Below are 16742 nucleotides of genomic sequence, written 5' to 3'. Positions count from 1 at the left end.
AGAAAGAAGGCTCGCCTAGACGAGGACTATCGGAAGCAGGAACAAGGACGTAACACAGCTGCACACCAGTCTCGGAAGCAGTCTGAGGAATACAGATCTGGTGAACAAGGACGTGACACAGCTGCACACCAGTCTCGGACTCGGAGGCAGTCCGAGGAATCCAGATCTGGTGAACAAGGACGTGACACAGCTGCACACCAGTCTCGGAGGCAGTCCGAGGAATACAGATCTGGTGAACAAGGACGTGGCACAGCTGCACACCAGTCTCGGACTCGGAGGCAGTCTGAGGAATACAGATCTGGTGAACAAGGACGTGACACAGCTGCACACCAGTCTCGGAGGCAGTCCGAGGAATACAGATCTGGTGAACAAGGACGGGACACAGCTGCACACCAGTCTTGGAGGCAGTCCGAGGAATACAGATCTGGTGAACAAGGACGTGACACAGCTGCACACCAGTCTCGGAGGCAGTCCGAGGAATACAGATCTGGTGAACAAGGACGTGACACAGGTGCACACCAGCACAGTGATGTGGCTTTTATTGAAATTCTAAAGATACAGTTTAGATTTTGATGATTTGCGTGTGATATGATTGAACGGATGTTTATATAAATCGTTTAAATAATATAATCGTTTATATAAATCGTTTTCTCTCTCCTGTCTTTCTTTTCTTTTTTGACACCCAGATTTGTTTTTAGCTGAGACCTGACGCTCCTGAACCGGCACTTCTCACGCTCAATTCACTGTCTGCTAGCAAGCCGTTCGGGTCTGGTTTGGGGGCAGGACCAAACCATTTCATGTAAATAGAGGGGGGGGGGGAGTTTGGGCAATACAGAGGCTCTCTGGATGTTTACTTTTTTTACCAAAAACATGAAAAGAAAAAGAACTGTTAGTTTTATTGGTCTATTATTCTATTAAAGATGATAGGTTAACAATTTAATATTGAGAATTTTTACCTAATGTTCCAATAATTTTTAGGGCCCCTGTCAGTGCAGGGCCCTTGGAATCATCCTAACTTATCCCCCCCTTACGGCGCCCCTGCCCTTAACCATTTATACTAATCCACCAAAAAACCTTTTAGTACTGACAATTTCCAAGTTTCATGTCCTGGCAACTGGACTATTGATGTACTGCGGGAGAGAAATCGCTTTCTTTTCCCACTCCTTGGAGGCATTTTTAGTGCAACATTTAAAAAATGTCAATGAGCGCCATCAACGTGGGTTTATATACAGCGCGCTCTTTATCAAAGCAGAACAAAATATACGCCTTTAATATTAATTTATTAATAAAGTATTTTAGGTACACGCCTCATGAGGTTAAAAAGGTGCAGGTATGTTTTAACCACAATGCATGTAATGAAATACTTTACATCACAGCCACGAAATTAAAAACACCTCACCACCACGAAATTGAAAACACCTCACCACCACGTAATTATAAATACCTCACCACCACGTAATTATAAATACCTCACCACCATGTGATTTAAAAACACCTCACCACCACATAATTCAAAATACCGCACCATCACGTGATTCAAAACCACCACATCGTTATTAAAAACACTTCACAACCACGGAAACAAAAGTTTGAGGGAGTCGTTAAGTGAGAACACAGACACTGCCCAGATGTGTAGATATATAGATAAATGACTGTACCTGAGTTGCCGTTTTGTCATGGTTTAAACCAATCATAATTCAAACAATTATTTTGCACAAATGTATTTGTAATATACGTGATATCACATTTTAGAAACAATTGAAGTTGAAAAAAAAAATGTCCCCAAAATAAAATCCCCCCCCCCCCAAAAAAAAAAATTGGAATTTTTTCTAAAAAAATACCCTTAGGACATACCGACGGGAGAGATATGTGCATACCAGAAGTTTGGTACGATTTCACAAAAGTTTGAGAAAGTAGTTCAGTGACAAGACAACACAAGACAACACAGGACAGGAAGGACGCTGCACAGATATATATATAGATATACAGACTTGGCATTTAATATGGAATATTTTTTTTGTGGGGGTGAACTTACTTTTCAAGATGTCTTAGAACCAAAAGTTCATTGGAATTATGTTGAAATTATTCTAGATTTTGTTAATGTGTCCTTTAAAAGGACAGGATCAGGATCTCGCGAGATCCTGGAGACGGTGGCAGGGGTTTTCGACGGTCCACACGGTCTCCACGTTTTTCAAAGTTAAGTCTGTTCACAATTGTATTTTGTCGAAACTGTATTTATCGTACGGTGTGTGAACTTATAGTGTCCCCCTTGGAAGTTTCTCGGTGTTTATCTTTCATAAATAAATCGTTTGTTTGCTGCGTCGCGAGCAAGGCCTTGCAGCCTCAGGCTTCCCCCGTCGAAGGTTGTTCCTTCCTTCGCTGTTTTGCTAGCTTTTTTGATTTCCCCTTCTCCACCAAGCTTCACCAAACATCTACTATTTGTCTAACGTTGTAACCCCCACACCCCCCCCCCCCAAAAAACAAAAAAAACAAACAAAAAAAATCTTTTATTTCCCTTTCTCCTGTCTCGCCCCGCCCCCATTTTCCCCTTGCCTTCCACCTTTTGCCCTGTTCAAGTGACTCGTGGTCGTCGCTCTAGGCTTCCTCTCCCCATTGGTATTTTTGTGAATATAAGATTGTTCTTCACAGTTCTGTTTAAATATGTTTCAACTATCCCCTTCAGTGTTTTATTCAGTGGTTTATTACAACACGCTGTTTTCCTTCTTATTTAAAAGGCTCCTTTCAATTTCCTCTTCAACTCATTCCATTTCAAAAAAATATTCAATCTCTTATGATTCCAAATCACTCCATGCTCTAAATTCTCATTCATTCCATCCCTCCTCCATCGTTCTTAAACGAATCGCTAACTTGAAAATCACAACAAACCCAATTTGTTATATATGTTCATCTTTCATTCATCATCCACTTTCTAAACTCCCTCCTTGCCCCTCCCCTTCAAATCTCCCCCCCAACCATCCCTCCCAAATTCTCCTTCCTCCCACCTCCTTCTCAAAGCTGCCTCCTCCCCACTTCCTCTCCCTCCTATGTCATACCTCCACCTCCCCCAACCTTCTACTTTCCTCTGCCCCCCCTCAAAGAAACTCTCACTGTGCCTCATTCCATCACCATCAAACCTTTCGTCCTCCTCATCCTTCCCTTTCTTGTAACTCTTCTGTAATCTCTGACACACTATCAACTGCTCTTCCTACATCCCCCTCTCACCCTTCATCTGACCCTACCCCTCCCCTCCCCTGTCCTGCACCCGATGCTCCCCCTCTCTCCTCACTAATGGTATGGACCTCAAACATCCGGGGCCTTCGCTCAAACCTGATTGATCTCTCCATTCAGGTTGCTTCTGAAAATCCAGACTTGATCTGCTTAACAGAAACTTTCCTTCTTCAAGATGTCTCTGATTCCTTAATATCTCTTCCTGGTTACTCCCTCCTCCGGTACGATAGACCTGATCCTCGTCCTGGTGGTGGGGTGGCTATCTTTATCAAAAACTCTCTTCCTCACTCTCCCTGCACTGCCCTCTCTCCACCCCACCCATAGGAGTACCTCTGGCTACGGCTTCCTCTCCGCTCCCACCTTTTGTTCATATGTGTTCTGTACCATCCTCCAAACAGTGATGACTCCATTTACATTTCTCTGTCAGACAACTTGGACCAACTTCTATCAACTCATCCAAACTCTCTCTTCCTCATATGTGGCGACTTCAACTGTCATCATGCCAGCTGGCTGGGTGTGGGTTCATCTCTCACCAGCCATGGCACCTCAGCAAAGGACTTCTGCGACTCATTGGGACTGACACAATCTGTCAATTTCCCGACCCGGATCTCAGTCAATGGAGTATCTTCTCTTCTGGACTTGGTTATGACTAACTTACCTGGAAATGTCTGCTGCTCTTCTTCTGCTCCAATCGGTTCTTCTGATCATGTGCTTGTTAAAGTGGACATCTCACTGGCCATTCTCAGAGAGCCTCCTCAGCGCCGATGAGTCTGGCATTTCACTCAGGCCAACTGGCACGGTCTGCAAGCAGCCATCAATCAATTGGACTGGTCTCCCATCTCTAATGCCTCTGACATCAATTCTTCTTGGGAATTCTTCCAAAGCAAACTGCTCTCTCTCATGCACAGATTTATCCCATCTCGTCTTCAGTTGTCTTACTCTTCCTCCCGTCCATGGTACACTGAATCTTGTGGTGAGGCAGTTGCCCTGAAACAACTTGCCTTTGCGTCTTGGAAGGCAAATCCAACTGAAGGCAATCTCAGATCCTAACACCAAGCTCGAAACAAGTGTGTTTCTACCCTCAGGAGTGCCAGGAAGCACTATCTCTCCACACTCAAGATTGAGCTCTCAAACCTGTCTCCTTCCTCCAAATCCTGGTGGCGTCTGGTCAAATCAGTTTCTGGTGTTTGTTCCCCCTCCATCCCCTCCCTTACCTCAAATGGCTACACAGTTGACACTGCACGTGACAAAGCCGAATGCCTCAACTCTGTGTTTGCCTCAAAATCTTGTGTCCCAAACCCATCTCTCTCTGTTTCCACCTTTCCCAGTCGAACCCAACTGCTCCTGGATTCTGTGTCCTTCTCTCCTGACAAGGTGGAGAAGTTTTTATCAAACCTCGACTCTGATTCTGCAACTGGACCAGATGGCATCAGCCCTCGGGTCCTAAAATCCTGCTCTGCCGCTCTATCTCACCCTCTCTCTGTTCTTTTCACCCTCTCTTTTGCTCAAGGTCATCTGCCAGCATCTTGGAAATCAGCAAACATTACCGCCTTGCACAAAAAAGGTGCAAAAACAGATCCTTGCAACTACAGACCAATCAGCCTGCTCCCAATTATCAGCAAAGCCTTGGAATCCATCATTGCTTCAGATATCAAATCCTTCCTCTTCTCCAATGGCTTGATCTCTGATCATCAATTTGGATTCAGACCAGGTCATTCTACTCTGGACATGTTGCTTCTGCTGTCTCAACAATGGATGGAGGTCCTCAATGCCAAACAGGAAATCAGAGCTGTCTCACTTGACATGTCACGTGCCTTCGATACAGTCTGGCACCCAGCTCTGCTCACCAAACTCACCTCCTATGGTATTCAGGGAAATCTCCACTCATGGCTTGCGGATTTCCTCTCTGGTCGTAGGCAACGTGTGGCCCTGAATGGATTTCTCTCATCTTCCCTTCCTGTTCTGGCTGGAGTTCCCCAAGGTAGTGTTCTGGGCCCTGTGCTATTTCTGGTCTTCATCAATGACCTCTCTGACTCTCTGGAAAATCCTCTCTATCACTTTGCTGATGACTCCACTATCTGCCGCTCCATTCCTCATCCCTCAGATCGGCAGTCTGCAGCCTCCTCACTCTCTGCAGACCTGGACAAAATCACAGACTGGTCAAACAAGTGGAACATGTCTTTCAATCCTGACAAATCTCACACTCTTACAATGTCTCTCCGAAAGGACCGACTGGACAACCTTCCCATCTACTTTCTCAACAATCCTCTCCAAGAAGTTCTGTCGCTCAAGCTTTTGGGTCTCACTATCTGCCATGATCTTTCTTGGGAAAACCACATTTCCAAGCTGGCCTCCAAAGCCAGTCGCCGACTGGGCATCCTCCGTCGTGCGAAGTCCTTCCTAGGCACACCTGAGCTCCTCACCACATACAAGGCTTTCATCCGCAGCTCAATGGAATACTGTTCTCCCCTATGGGCTGGTGCTCCTGCCTCACACCTAGCTCGGCTTCACGCTGTTGAAACCAAAGCTTTCAGAATCATTGGAATCTCCCGCGATGAAGCTATCTCTGAGGGCCTTTCACTCACTCACCGCAGGCAGGTAGGTGGTCTTACTGTCTTCTACCGACTCCTCTCCGGCCTTGCTCCTCCAGCTCTCTCTGTGCTCTGTCCCCCCAATATTCCTTCAGGTCGCACAAGATCTGCCTGCAACCCTCTTATGGTTAAACTGCCAAAGTCTCGGCTCTCTGCTCACCTTCACTCTTTCATTCCCCTTTTCTCCCGCCTCTGGAACAAACTCCCCCACTCCCTTCAATCCCACTCCTCCCTCCAGGTCTTTAAAACAGCTGTTCACCACCATCTCTTATCTTCCCCCATCGAAAACCTTCATCTTTTCTACCCCCGGTAATTCACCCCAGAGTCCTTGCAGTGTTCATATGTTTTATTCCTCTCCCACCTCCCCCCAAGTCCTCCCGAAGTCCCTGCTCTCAAATGTTGTGTTTGTGTCCTTCCCCCTCTCTCCCCATCTTGTCTGCCGCTCCCCTTGTTTTTTGTTTTGTGTGTCGGTTTGTCTTTTTGTGTGATTAATGTTAGCTCTTTCACGAGCCTCGATCTTGTATACCAAAAAAAAAGAAAAAAAAAAAAGAAAAAAAGAAACAAAAACCACATTTGACATTTCGAAACAAATTAATTGATCCTTGAAAGTGATGTAAACTGATATCGAACTCAATTCATGGACAGTACTGTGTTAAACTTCTGTACGTTTTCCAGAAGTATCTCTTTATTTTGCACATAAGCCAAAATATTTTTTAACAAAAACAAAAGTTAAATTACGACTGGGATTACGGACAGTAAAATTACAGTTCAGTACTTCGTGTAACCCCCACGAGCATTTAGGAGAGCACGTACACGTTGAGGCATACTGTTCACGAGATTTGCCAAGGTTTGGACAGGAATCGCTTGCCATGCAGTGACAATAGCCTGCTGCAATTCATGCACAGAGGTCGGCTGCTGGTCCAAATGGTCGATTTGACGCGTTAATTCTGCCCACAAGTTCTCCATCTGATTCATATACAGGGACATGGCAGGCCACTCCATATGCTCTACACCACGGTCACCAAGAAAGTGTTGGATCATACGAGCACGATGAGGCCTTGCATTGTCATCTTGGAAGACAAAGTTTCCTCGAAAGGCTGCACGAGCAAATGGAAGCAATGTTTCTTCCAGAATGGCCCTGTACTTGAACTGTTGCAGGTTTCCATTCAGAACAACCAGGTCAGTTTTGCCCCCTGCATGAAAAGCAGCCCAAACGGTCACCCCACCACCTCCAGCTTGGACTCTTGGCACTATACAATCTTTGTTGTAGGCTTCATGCACTTGTCTGCGCATTCGGACGCGGCCATCTTGACGATAGACCAGAAATCTAGACTCGTCACTGAAGATCACGTGATTCCAGTGTCCTGGCTGCCATTGACGGTGCTCTCTGGCCCACTGCAATCGGCGCTGGCGGTGTTGTCTGGTCAGGCGTGGCTTTCTCAGGGGACGCCTGGCACGATAGCCTGCTTGAACCAGTCATTGGTTGACTAGCCTTCTGGATACAGGCACATTTGTCAGTTGCTGCCACTCAGCCCTAAGCCGATTAGCTGACTTGGTACGGCCATTGCGGACTAACCGGTGCAGCTGGCGATCATCCCTCCTTGTGGTTCTGCGGGGACGTCCTGGCCTCGGTATTGGAGTAGGGACACCCCTTTGAGCATTTCGTTTCAGGATCTTTCACACCTGACCTTGAGTGATGCCATACTGCCGAGTAATAGCACGCTGTTTCATGCCATAATTTTGTAAAGCCACCACTCCATGACAAACAGCATTGTCGAGTTGACGGACCATCTCCAGAGGAAGCGGCAATAACTTTTGGAGACGTGCAGCAGTTGTTTTCCACTAATACAGAACACAACAACCCTTGTATACCCGACTGTGAAGCCAATCATCAAATGCACCTGTCCGTATATTTTGCCACGCCACCTGTGATATAATCCTGTTGACTTCTTGCTGCGACAGACAATCAGTGACATGGTTCTTTTAACAAATAAATCACCAAAGTGTAAAAGAAACTCACCAGATTGATATACTGAGTTAAGAAAGTAAACCCAAGTCAAACCCAAGAAAGTAAACCCTTTCCACTTTCGATTTCGAATACGAATCGAATACGAGCTTGAGTCGAGAGGGCGAATGTACGGGTTGGGAATGTACGGGTCTCCCTTCCCCCGCCCGGCAACGCCGGTACTGGAGGGCGTGGGTCACAGGATCGGTGAGTCTCCAAAATCCGCTTCGTGCTCTTGCGAAGATGCAGGACGATGTCGCGATTGTTGTGCTGCTCTCCGACCATGAGAACTGCAACGTCATTGTTGACTGGCCCTCCCCTTCCCTCCCCCCTCCCTCCCACCTCCACCCTACCCCTTCTCCCCTCCCCCTCCCTTTCCCCCCTCCCCCTCCCTTTTCCCCCTCCCCCTCCCTTTTCCCCCTCCCCCTCCCTTTCCCCCCCTCCCTTTTCCCCTCCCCCTCCCCCTCCCTTTTCCCCTCCCCGCTCCCTTTCCCCTCCCCCTCCCTTTCCCCTCCCCCTCCCATTCCCCTCGCCCTCCCTTTCCCCCCTCTCCCCTTTTCCACCTCCCCCTCCCTTTTCCCCTCCCCCTCCCTTTTCCCCTCCGCCTCCCCTCCCATTCCCCTCCCCCCTCCCCCTCCCTTTCCCCCTCCCCCTCCCTTTTCCCCTCCCCCCTCCCTTGCCCCCCTCCCCCGTCCATCCTCCCCCTCCCTCCCCCTTCCACCCTACCCCTTCTCCCCCTCCCCCTCCCTTTCCCCCTCCCCCCTCCCTTTTCCCCTCCCCCTTCCGCTCCCCCTCCCCTCCGCTCCCCCCTCCCCCGCTACCCCCTTCCCCCTCCCGCTCCCCCTCCCATCCCTCACCCTCCCCCTCCCATCCCTCACCCTCCCCCTCCCGCCTCACCTCCCCCCTCACCTCCCCCCTCCCCTCCCCCCAGCCACTCCCCCATCCCCCCTCCCACCCCCTCACCCTCCCCCCTCCAATCCCTCCCCCTCCCCCCTCCCCCCACCCCCTCTTCTCCCCTCCCCCCTCTTCTCCCCTCCCCTCCTCTTCTCCCCTCCCCTGCCCCCTCCCATCCCCCGCCCAGCAATGCCGGGTCCTTCTGCTAGTATATATATATATATATATATATATATATATCTATCTATAATTCCAGTAATCTCTGTCTGTCTGTACGTTTGTTTGTCTGTGACCGCTGTTTCTCGACAACCACGGGTCCGATATACTTTTAACTTGCCAGGTATATTGCTGGGGACCCGAGGATGTGCCTTTTCAAGGTTTCATATTAATCGGACAATTACTTACCGAGCTATGTCCAAAAAACGATTCAACCAATCAGAGAGCAGCGAACGATCACGTGTGCCGAACGTGGCGGGCACACTCTGCCTCGGATGGCACATTTGAGAGCGTATTCATTTATTTCACGTTTGCAAACTATGTTGGGTTGGCGTTAAACTATGTTTTACAACTAATAAAAACGAATTTGCGATTCATTCGCTTTCCTGCGCGTTTGTGCACGCGATGGCGATTTCTTTACCAAACTCCGGAAGCCGTTCGCTTTGGACCAAACCATTGCATGTAAATAGAGGGGGGGGATTGTCACCACTCGCAAGCAGTTCGCTTTGGACCAAACCATTTCATGTAAATAGAGGGGGGGGATATAATTTTAGATAGATATATAGTACGGGCATGCCCTAGTATCTATAATTCCAGTAATCTCTGTCTGTACGTTTGTCTGTGACCGCTGTTTCTCGACAACCACGGGTCCGATATACTTTTAACTTGCCAGGTATATTGCTGGGGACCCGAGGATGTGCCTTTTCAAGGTTTCATATTAATCGGACAATTACTTACCGAGCTATGTCCAAAAAACGATTCAACCAATCAGAGAGCAGCGAACGATCGCGTGTGCCGAACGTGGCGGGCACACTCTGTCTCGGATGGCACATTTGAGAGCGTATTCATTTATTTCACGTTTGCAAACTATGTTGGCGTTAAACTATGTTTTACAACTAATAAAAACGAATTTGCGATTCATTCGCTTTCCTGCGCGTTTGTGCACGCGATGGCGATTTCTTTACCAAACTCCGGAAGCCGTTCGCTTTGGACCAAACCATTGCATGTAAATAGAGGGGGGGGATTGTCACCACTCGCAAGCCGTTCGCTTTGGACCAAACCATTTCATGTAAATAGAGGGGGGGGATATAATTTTAGATATAGATATAGTACGGGCATGCCCTAGTATATATAAAACACAGTTCGTGTGTGTGTGTGTGTGTGTGTGTGTAATGTTACCGATAGACTCCTAAACGGAGAGGCTCACAAACTTGATATTTGGCACAAACATGGCCATTGAAACATCCCCCCCCCCCCAAAGCCCTCGCCCTCTCTCAGATCTCTCGATGTCTCCATGTCTCTCGGTCCCTGCTCTCAAATGTTGTGTTTGTGTCCTTCCCCCTCTCTCCCAATCTTGTCTACCGCTCCCTATGTTATATGTTTTATGTGTCGGTTTGTCTTTCTGTGTAATTAATGTTCGCTCTTTCACGAGCCTCGATCTTGTATACAAAAAAAAAAAAAAAAAAAAAAAAAATATTGAGCCTGGTACGAACATGGTCGATCTAAAAATTTATTTCATAATATTTTTTAACCATATTTTTACCTCAGCGCATTTCAGCGAGGAATATTATGACCGGAATGGCAGAGCAGCGCGCTGATTCGCTCAGAGCGATCACGTGATGTTCAAACTTTGCCGCCATAATCTTACAGTTATGCGTTCGCACGTAATTCAGTTTTTTCACATTTCAGCGAGGAACATTGCCATTCACAACACATAGGTTTTTTTTTTCTTTCATCTTTAGATCCATATTTTTAGCCATAATGTAGCGTAGCTAACGTAGCGTTAGCATAACGTAGTGATCCTTGCTCAGGATCTTTGTCAGGTTCACGAGCGAGTTAGCCAAAATGTAAAAGTGAAAATATATCGAATTTTTTATTCATATTTACCTCAGCGCATTTCAGTGAGGAACATTATACACGGAATCTCAGCTGGTCGCAGAGCAGCGCGCTGATTCGCTCAGAGCGATCACGTGATGTTCCAACTTTGCCGCCATAATCTCACAGTTATGCATTCGCACGTAATTCAGTTTTTTCACATTTCAGCGAGGAACATTGCCATTCACAACACATAGGTTTTTTTTCACTTTCATCTGATATTTGTGATTTATTTCAAACAAACTGTATTTCCCATCTACACGGCCATGTATTCCTATTAACGTTATGTAAAGTACATAAATTGTGTGGATTACATCATTTGTGGATGTGATCAATTGCCAGTAACCATCTATATCCCTCCCCTCCCCTTCCCTCCTCCCCCTCCCTTTCCCCCCACCCCTCCCGCTACCCTTCCCCCTCCACCCGACCCTCTCCCCTTCCCCCTCCCTTCCCCCCATGCCCCTCCCTTTCCCCCCTACCCCTTCCTTTCCGCCCTACCCCTTCCCCATCCCCCTCCCCCTCCCTTTCCCCCATGCTCCTCCCTTCCCCCTACCCCTTCCTTTCTGCCCTACCCCTTCCCCACCCCTCCCCCTCCCATCCCTCACCCTCCCCCTCCCGCCCGCCTCACCTCCCCCCTCACCTCCCCCTCCCCTCCCCCCAGCCACTCCCCCATCCCCCCTCCACCCCCTCACCCTCCCCCCTCCAATCCCCCCCCCTCCCCCCACCCCCTCTTCTCCCCTCCCCCCCTCTTCTCCCTCTTCCCTCCTCTTCTCCCCTCCCCTGCCCCCTCCCATCCCCCGCCCAGCAATGCCGGGTCCTTCTGCTAGTATATATATATATATATATATATATATATATATCTATCTATAATTCCAGTAATCTCTGTCTGTACGTTTGTCTGTGACCGCTGTTTCTCGACAACCACGGGTCCGATATACTTTTAACTTGCCAGGTATATTGCTGGGGACCCGAGGATGTGCCTTTTCAAGGTTTCATATTAATCGGACAATTACTTACCGAGCTATGTCCAAAAAACGATTCAACCAATCAGAGAGCAGCGAACGATCGCGTGTGCCGAACGTGGCGGGCACACTCTGCCTCGGATGGCACATTTGAGAGCGTATTCATTTATTTCACGTTTGCAAACTATGTTGGCGTTAAACTATGTTTTACAACTAATAAAAACGAATTTGCGATTCATTCGCTTTCCTGCGCGTTTGTGCACGCGATGGCGATTTCTTTACCAAACTCCGGAAGCCGTTCGCTTTGGACCAAACCATTGCATGTAAATAGAGGGGGGGGATTGTCACCACTCGCAAGCCGTTCGCTTTGGACCAAACCATTTCATGTAAATAGAGGGGGGGGATATAATTTTAGATATAGATATAGTACGGGCATGCCCTAGTATATATAAAACACAGTTCGTGTGTGTGTGTGTGTGTGTGTGTGTAATGTTACCGATAGACTCCTAAACGGAGAGGCTCACAAACTTGATATTTGGCACAAACATGGCCATTGAAACATCCCCCCCCCCCCCCAAAGCCCTCGCCCTCTCTCAGATCTCTCGATGTCTCCATGTCTCTCGGTCCCTGCTCTCAAATGTTGTGTTTGTGTCCTTCCCCCTCTCTCCCATCTTGTCTACCGCTCCCTATGTTATATGTTTTATGTGTCGGTTTGTCTTTCTGTGTAATTAATGTTCGCTCTTTCACGAGCCTCGATCTTGTATACAAAAAAAATAAAAAAATAAAATAAATATTGAGCCTGGTACGAACATGGTCGATCTAAAAATTTATTTCATAATATTTTTTAACCATATTTTTACCTCAGCGCATTTCAGCGAGGAATATTATGACCGGAATGGCAGAGCAGCGCGCTGATTCGCTCAGAGCGATCACGTGATGTTCCAACTTTGCCGCCATAATCTCACAGTTATGCATTCGCACGTAATTCAGTTTTTTCACATTTCAGCGAGGAACATTGCCATTCACAACACATAGGTTTTTTTTCACTTTCATCTGATATTTGTGATTTATTTCAAACAAACTGTATTTCCCATCTACACGGCCATGTATTCCTATTAACGTTATGTAAAGTACATAAATTGTGTGGATTACATCATTTGTGGATGTGATCAATTGCCAGTAACCATCTATATCCTCCCCTCCCCTTCCCTCCTCCCCCTCCCTTTCCCCCACCCCTCCCGCTACCCTTCCCCCTCCACCCGACCCTCTCCCCTTCCCCCTCCCTTCCCCCCATGCCCCTCCCTTCCCCCCCTACCCCTTCCTTTCCGCCCTACCCCTTCCCCATCCCCCTCCCCCTCCCTTTCCCCCATGCTCCTCCCTTCCCCCTACCCCTTCCTTTCTGCCCTACCCCTTCCCCACCCCTCCCCCTCCCATCCCTCACCCTCCCCCTCCCGCCTCACCTCCCCCCTCACCTCCCCCCTCCCCTCCCCCCAGCCACTCCCCCATCCCCCCTCCCACCCCCTCACCCTCCCCCCTCCAATCCCTCCCCCTCCCCCCTCCCCCCACCAATCCCTCCCCCTCCCCCCTCCCCCCACCCCCTCTTCTCCCCTCCCCCCCTCTTCTCCCCTCCCCTCCTCTTCTCCCCTCCCCTGCCCCCTCCCATCCCCCGCCCAGCAATGCCGGGTCCTTCTGCTAGTATATATATATATATATATATACACAAAGAATTAAGTTAAGCACCCCCCCGTTTTTTTACAACCTCGCACATTACAAGTTTGTTGTCGTCAAAACAGTGTAATATACCCATGATATTGCTATATTTTCTGGAGAAGTGATATTATGGTCACATAAAAACATAACAATCATGCCGTTTTCAATATTTTATTCTGAATAATTTAAGGTGAAATTTTTTGGGAATTTTAGGCATATTTTCACCTCAATTTAAGTATGGAGCTATAGGTCCATCACGGACAGTGTGGATGACGTTTATGTTTTCTAACGTACAGTCATTGTTCTGAGAAGACCTCTAGCGATCTTTGCGTCAATAACGTGTGTAGGACCCACGTGATCGGATGGAGCAAGGTGCTGTGACAACCATCCCCTGGCCTGCGTACAGTCCTGACCTGAACCCCCTCGAGCACGTTTGGGACATGTTGGGACGACAAATTGCGAAGATGGTCCCTCCAATAGCCAATCTGGATGAATTGGAACGTGCATTACATCGGGAATGGAACAACCTGCCACAGCAACGCATACGACGGCTTACAGGGTCTATGAGACGTAGGGTTGAGTCAGTGATCCGATCACGTGGGTCCTACACACGTTATTGACGCAAAGATCGCTAGAGGTCTTCTCAGAACAATGACTGTACGTTAGAAAACATAAACGTCATCCACACTGTCCGTGATGGACCTATAGCTCCATACTTAAATTGAGGTGAAAATATGCCTAAAATTCCCAAAAAATTTCACCTTAAATTATTCAGAATAAAATATTGAAAACGGCATGATTGTTATGTTTTTATGTGACCATAATATCACTTCTCCAGAAAATATAGCAATATCATGGGTATATTACACTGTTTTGACGACAACAAACTTGTAATGTGCGAGGTTGTAAACAAACGGGGGGGTGCTTAACTTAATTCTTTGTGTATATATATATATATATATATATATATATATATATATATATATATATATATATATATATATCTATATATATATATATCTATATATATATATCTATCTATAATTCCAGTAATCTCTGTCTGTACGTTTGTCTGTGACCGCTGTTTCTCGACAACCACGGGTCCGATATACTTTTAACTTGCCAGGTATATTGCTGGGGACCCGAGGATGTGCCTTTTCAAGGTTTCATATTAATCGGACAATTACTTACCGAGCTATGTCCAAAAAACGATTCAACCAATCAGAGAGCAGCGAACGATCGCGTGTGCCGAACGTGGCGGGCACACTCTGCCTCGGATGGCACATTTGAGAGCGTATTCATTTATTTCACGTTTGCAAACTATGTTGGCGTTAAACTATGTTTTACAACTAATAAAAACGAATTTGCGATTCATTCGCTTTCCTGCGCGTTTGTGCACGCGATGGCGATTTCTTTACCAAACTCCGGAAGCCGTTCGCTTTGGACCAAACCATTGCATGTAAATAGAGGGGGGGGATTGTCACCACTCGCAAGCCGTTCGCTTTGGACCAAACCATTTCATGTAAATAGAGGGGGGGGATATAATTTTAGATATAGATATAGTACGGGCATGCCCTAGTATATATAAAACACAGTTCGTGTGTGTGTGTGTGTGTGTGTGTGTAATGTTACCGATAGACTCCTAAACGGAGAGGCTCACAAACTTGATATTTGGCACAAACATGGCCATTGAAACATCCCCCCCCCCCCCAAAGCCCTCGCCCTCTCTCAGATCTCTCGATGTCTCCATGTCTCTCGGTCCCTGCTCTCAAATGTTGTGTTTGTGTCCTTCCCCCTCTCTCCCCATCTTGTCTACCGCTCCCTATGTTATATGTTTTATGTGTCGGTTTGTCTTTCTGTGTAATTAATGTTCGCTCTTTCACGAGCCTCGATCTTGTATACAAAAAAAAAAAAAAAAAAAAATAAATATTGAGCCTGGTACGAACATGGTCGATCTAAAAATTTATTTCATAATATTTTTTAACCATATTTTTACCTCAGCGCATTTCAGCGAGGAATATTATGACCGGAATGGCAGAGCAGCGCGCTGATTCGCTCAGAGCGATCACGTGATGTTCAAACTTTGCCGCCATAATCTTACAGTTATGCGTTCGCACGTAATTCAGTTTTTTCACATTTCAGCGAGGAACATTGCCATTCACAACACATAGGTTTTTTTTTTCTTTCATCTTTAGATCCATATTTTTAGCCATAATGTAGCGTAGCTAACGTAGCGTTAGCATAACGTAGTGATCCTTGCTCAGGATCTTTGTCAGGTTCACGAGCGAGTTAGCCAAAATGTAAAAGTGAAAATATATCGAATTTTTTATTCATATTTACCTCAGCGCATTTCAGTGAGGAACATTATACACGGAATCTCAGCTGGTCGCAGAGCAGCGCGCTGATTCGCTCAGAGCGATCACGTGATGTTCCAACTTTGCCGCCATAATCTCACAGTTATGCATTCGCACGTAATTCAGTTTTTTCACATTTCAGCGAGGAACATTGCCATTCACAACACATAGGTTTTTTTTCACTTTCATCTGATATTTGTGATTTATTTCAAACAAACTGTATTTCCCATCTACACGGCCATGTATTCCTATTAACGTTATGTAAAGTACATAAATTGTGTGGATTACATCATTTGTGGATGTGATCAATTGCCAGTAACCATCTATATCCCTCCCCTCCCCTTCCCTCCTCCCCCTCCCTTTCCCCCCACCCCTCCCGCTACCCTTCCCCCTCCACCCGACCCTCTCCCCTTCCCCCTCCCTTCCCCCCATGCCCCTCCCTTTCCCCCCTACCCCTTCCTTTCCGCCCTACCCCTTCCCCATCCCCCTCCCCCTCCCCCTCCCTTTCCCCCATGCTCCTCCCTTCCCCCTACCCCTTCCTTTCTGCCCTACCCCTTCCCCACCCCTCCCCCTCCCATCCCTCACCCTCCCCCTCCCGCCTCACCTCCCCCCTCACCTCCCCCCTCCCCTCCCCCCAGCCACTCCCCCATCCCCCCTCCCACCCCCTCACCCTCCCCCCTCCAATCCCTCCCCCTCCCCCCTCCCCCCACCCCCTCTTCTCCCCTCCCCCCCTCTTCTCCCCTCCCCTCCTCTTCTCCCCTCCCCTGCCCCCTCCCATCCCCCGCCCAGCAATGCCCGGTCCTTCTGCTAGTATATATTGTTGCGAATATGGAATTTGGCCTCCATATCCGCTTGTAAATATTCCCCTATTTTCTCCAATACTCCCCAACTTTCCCCGATCCCCCAT

This window comes from Myxine glutinosa, chromosome 13, assembly GCF_964187855.1.
Source record: "Myxine glutinosa chromosome 13, kmMyxGlut1.1, whole genome shotgun sequence".
Lineage (NCBI taxonomy): Eukaryota > Metazoa > Chordata > Myxini > Myxiniformes > Myxinidae > Myxine > Myxine glutinosa.
Note: the sequence above shows the minus strand (reverse complement) of the source record.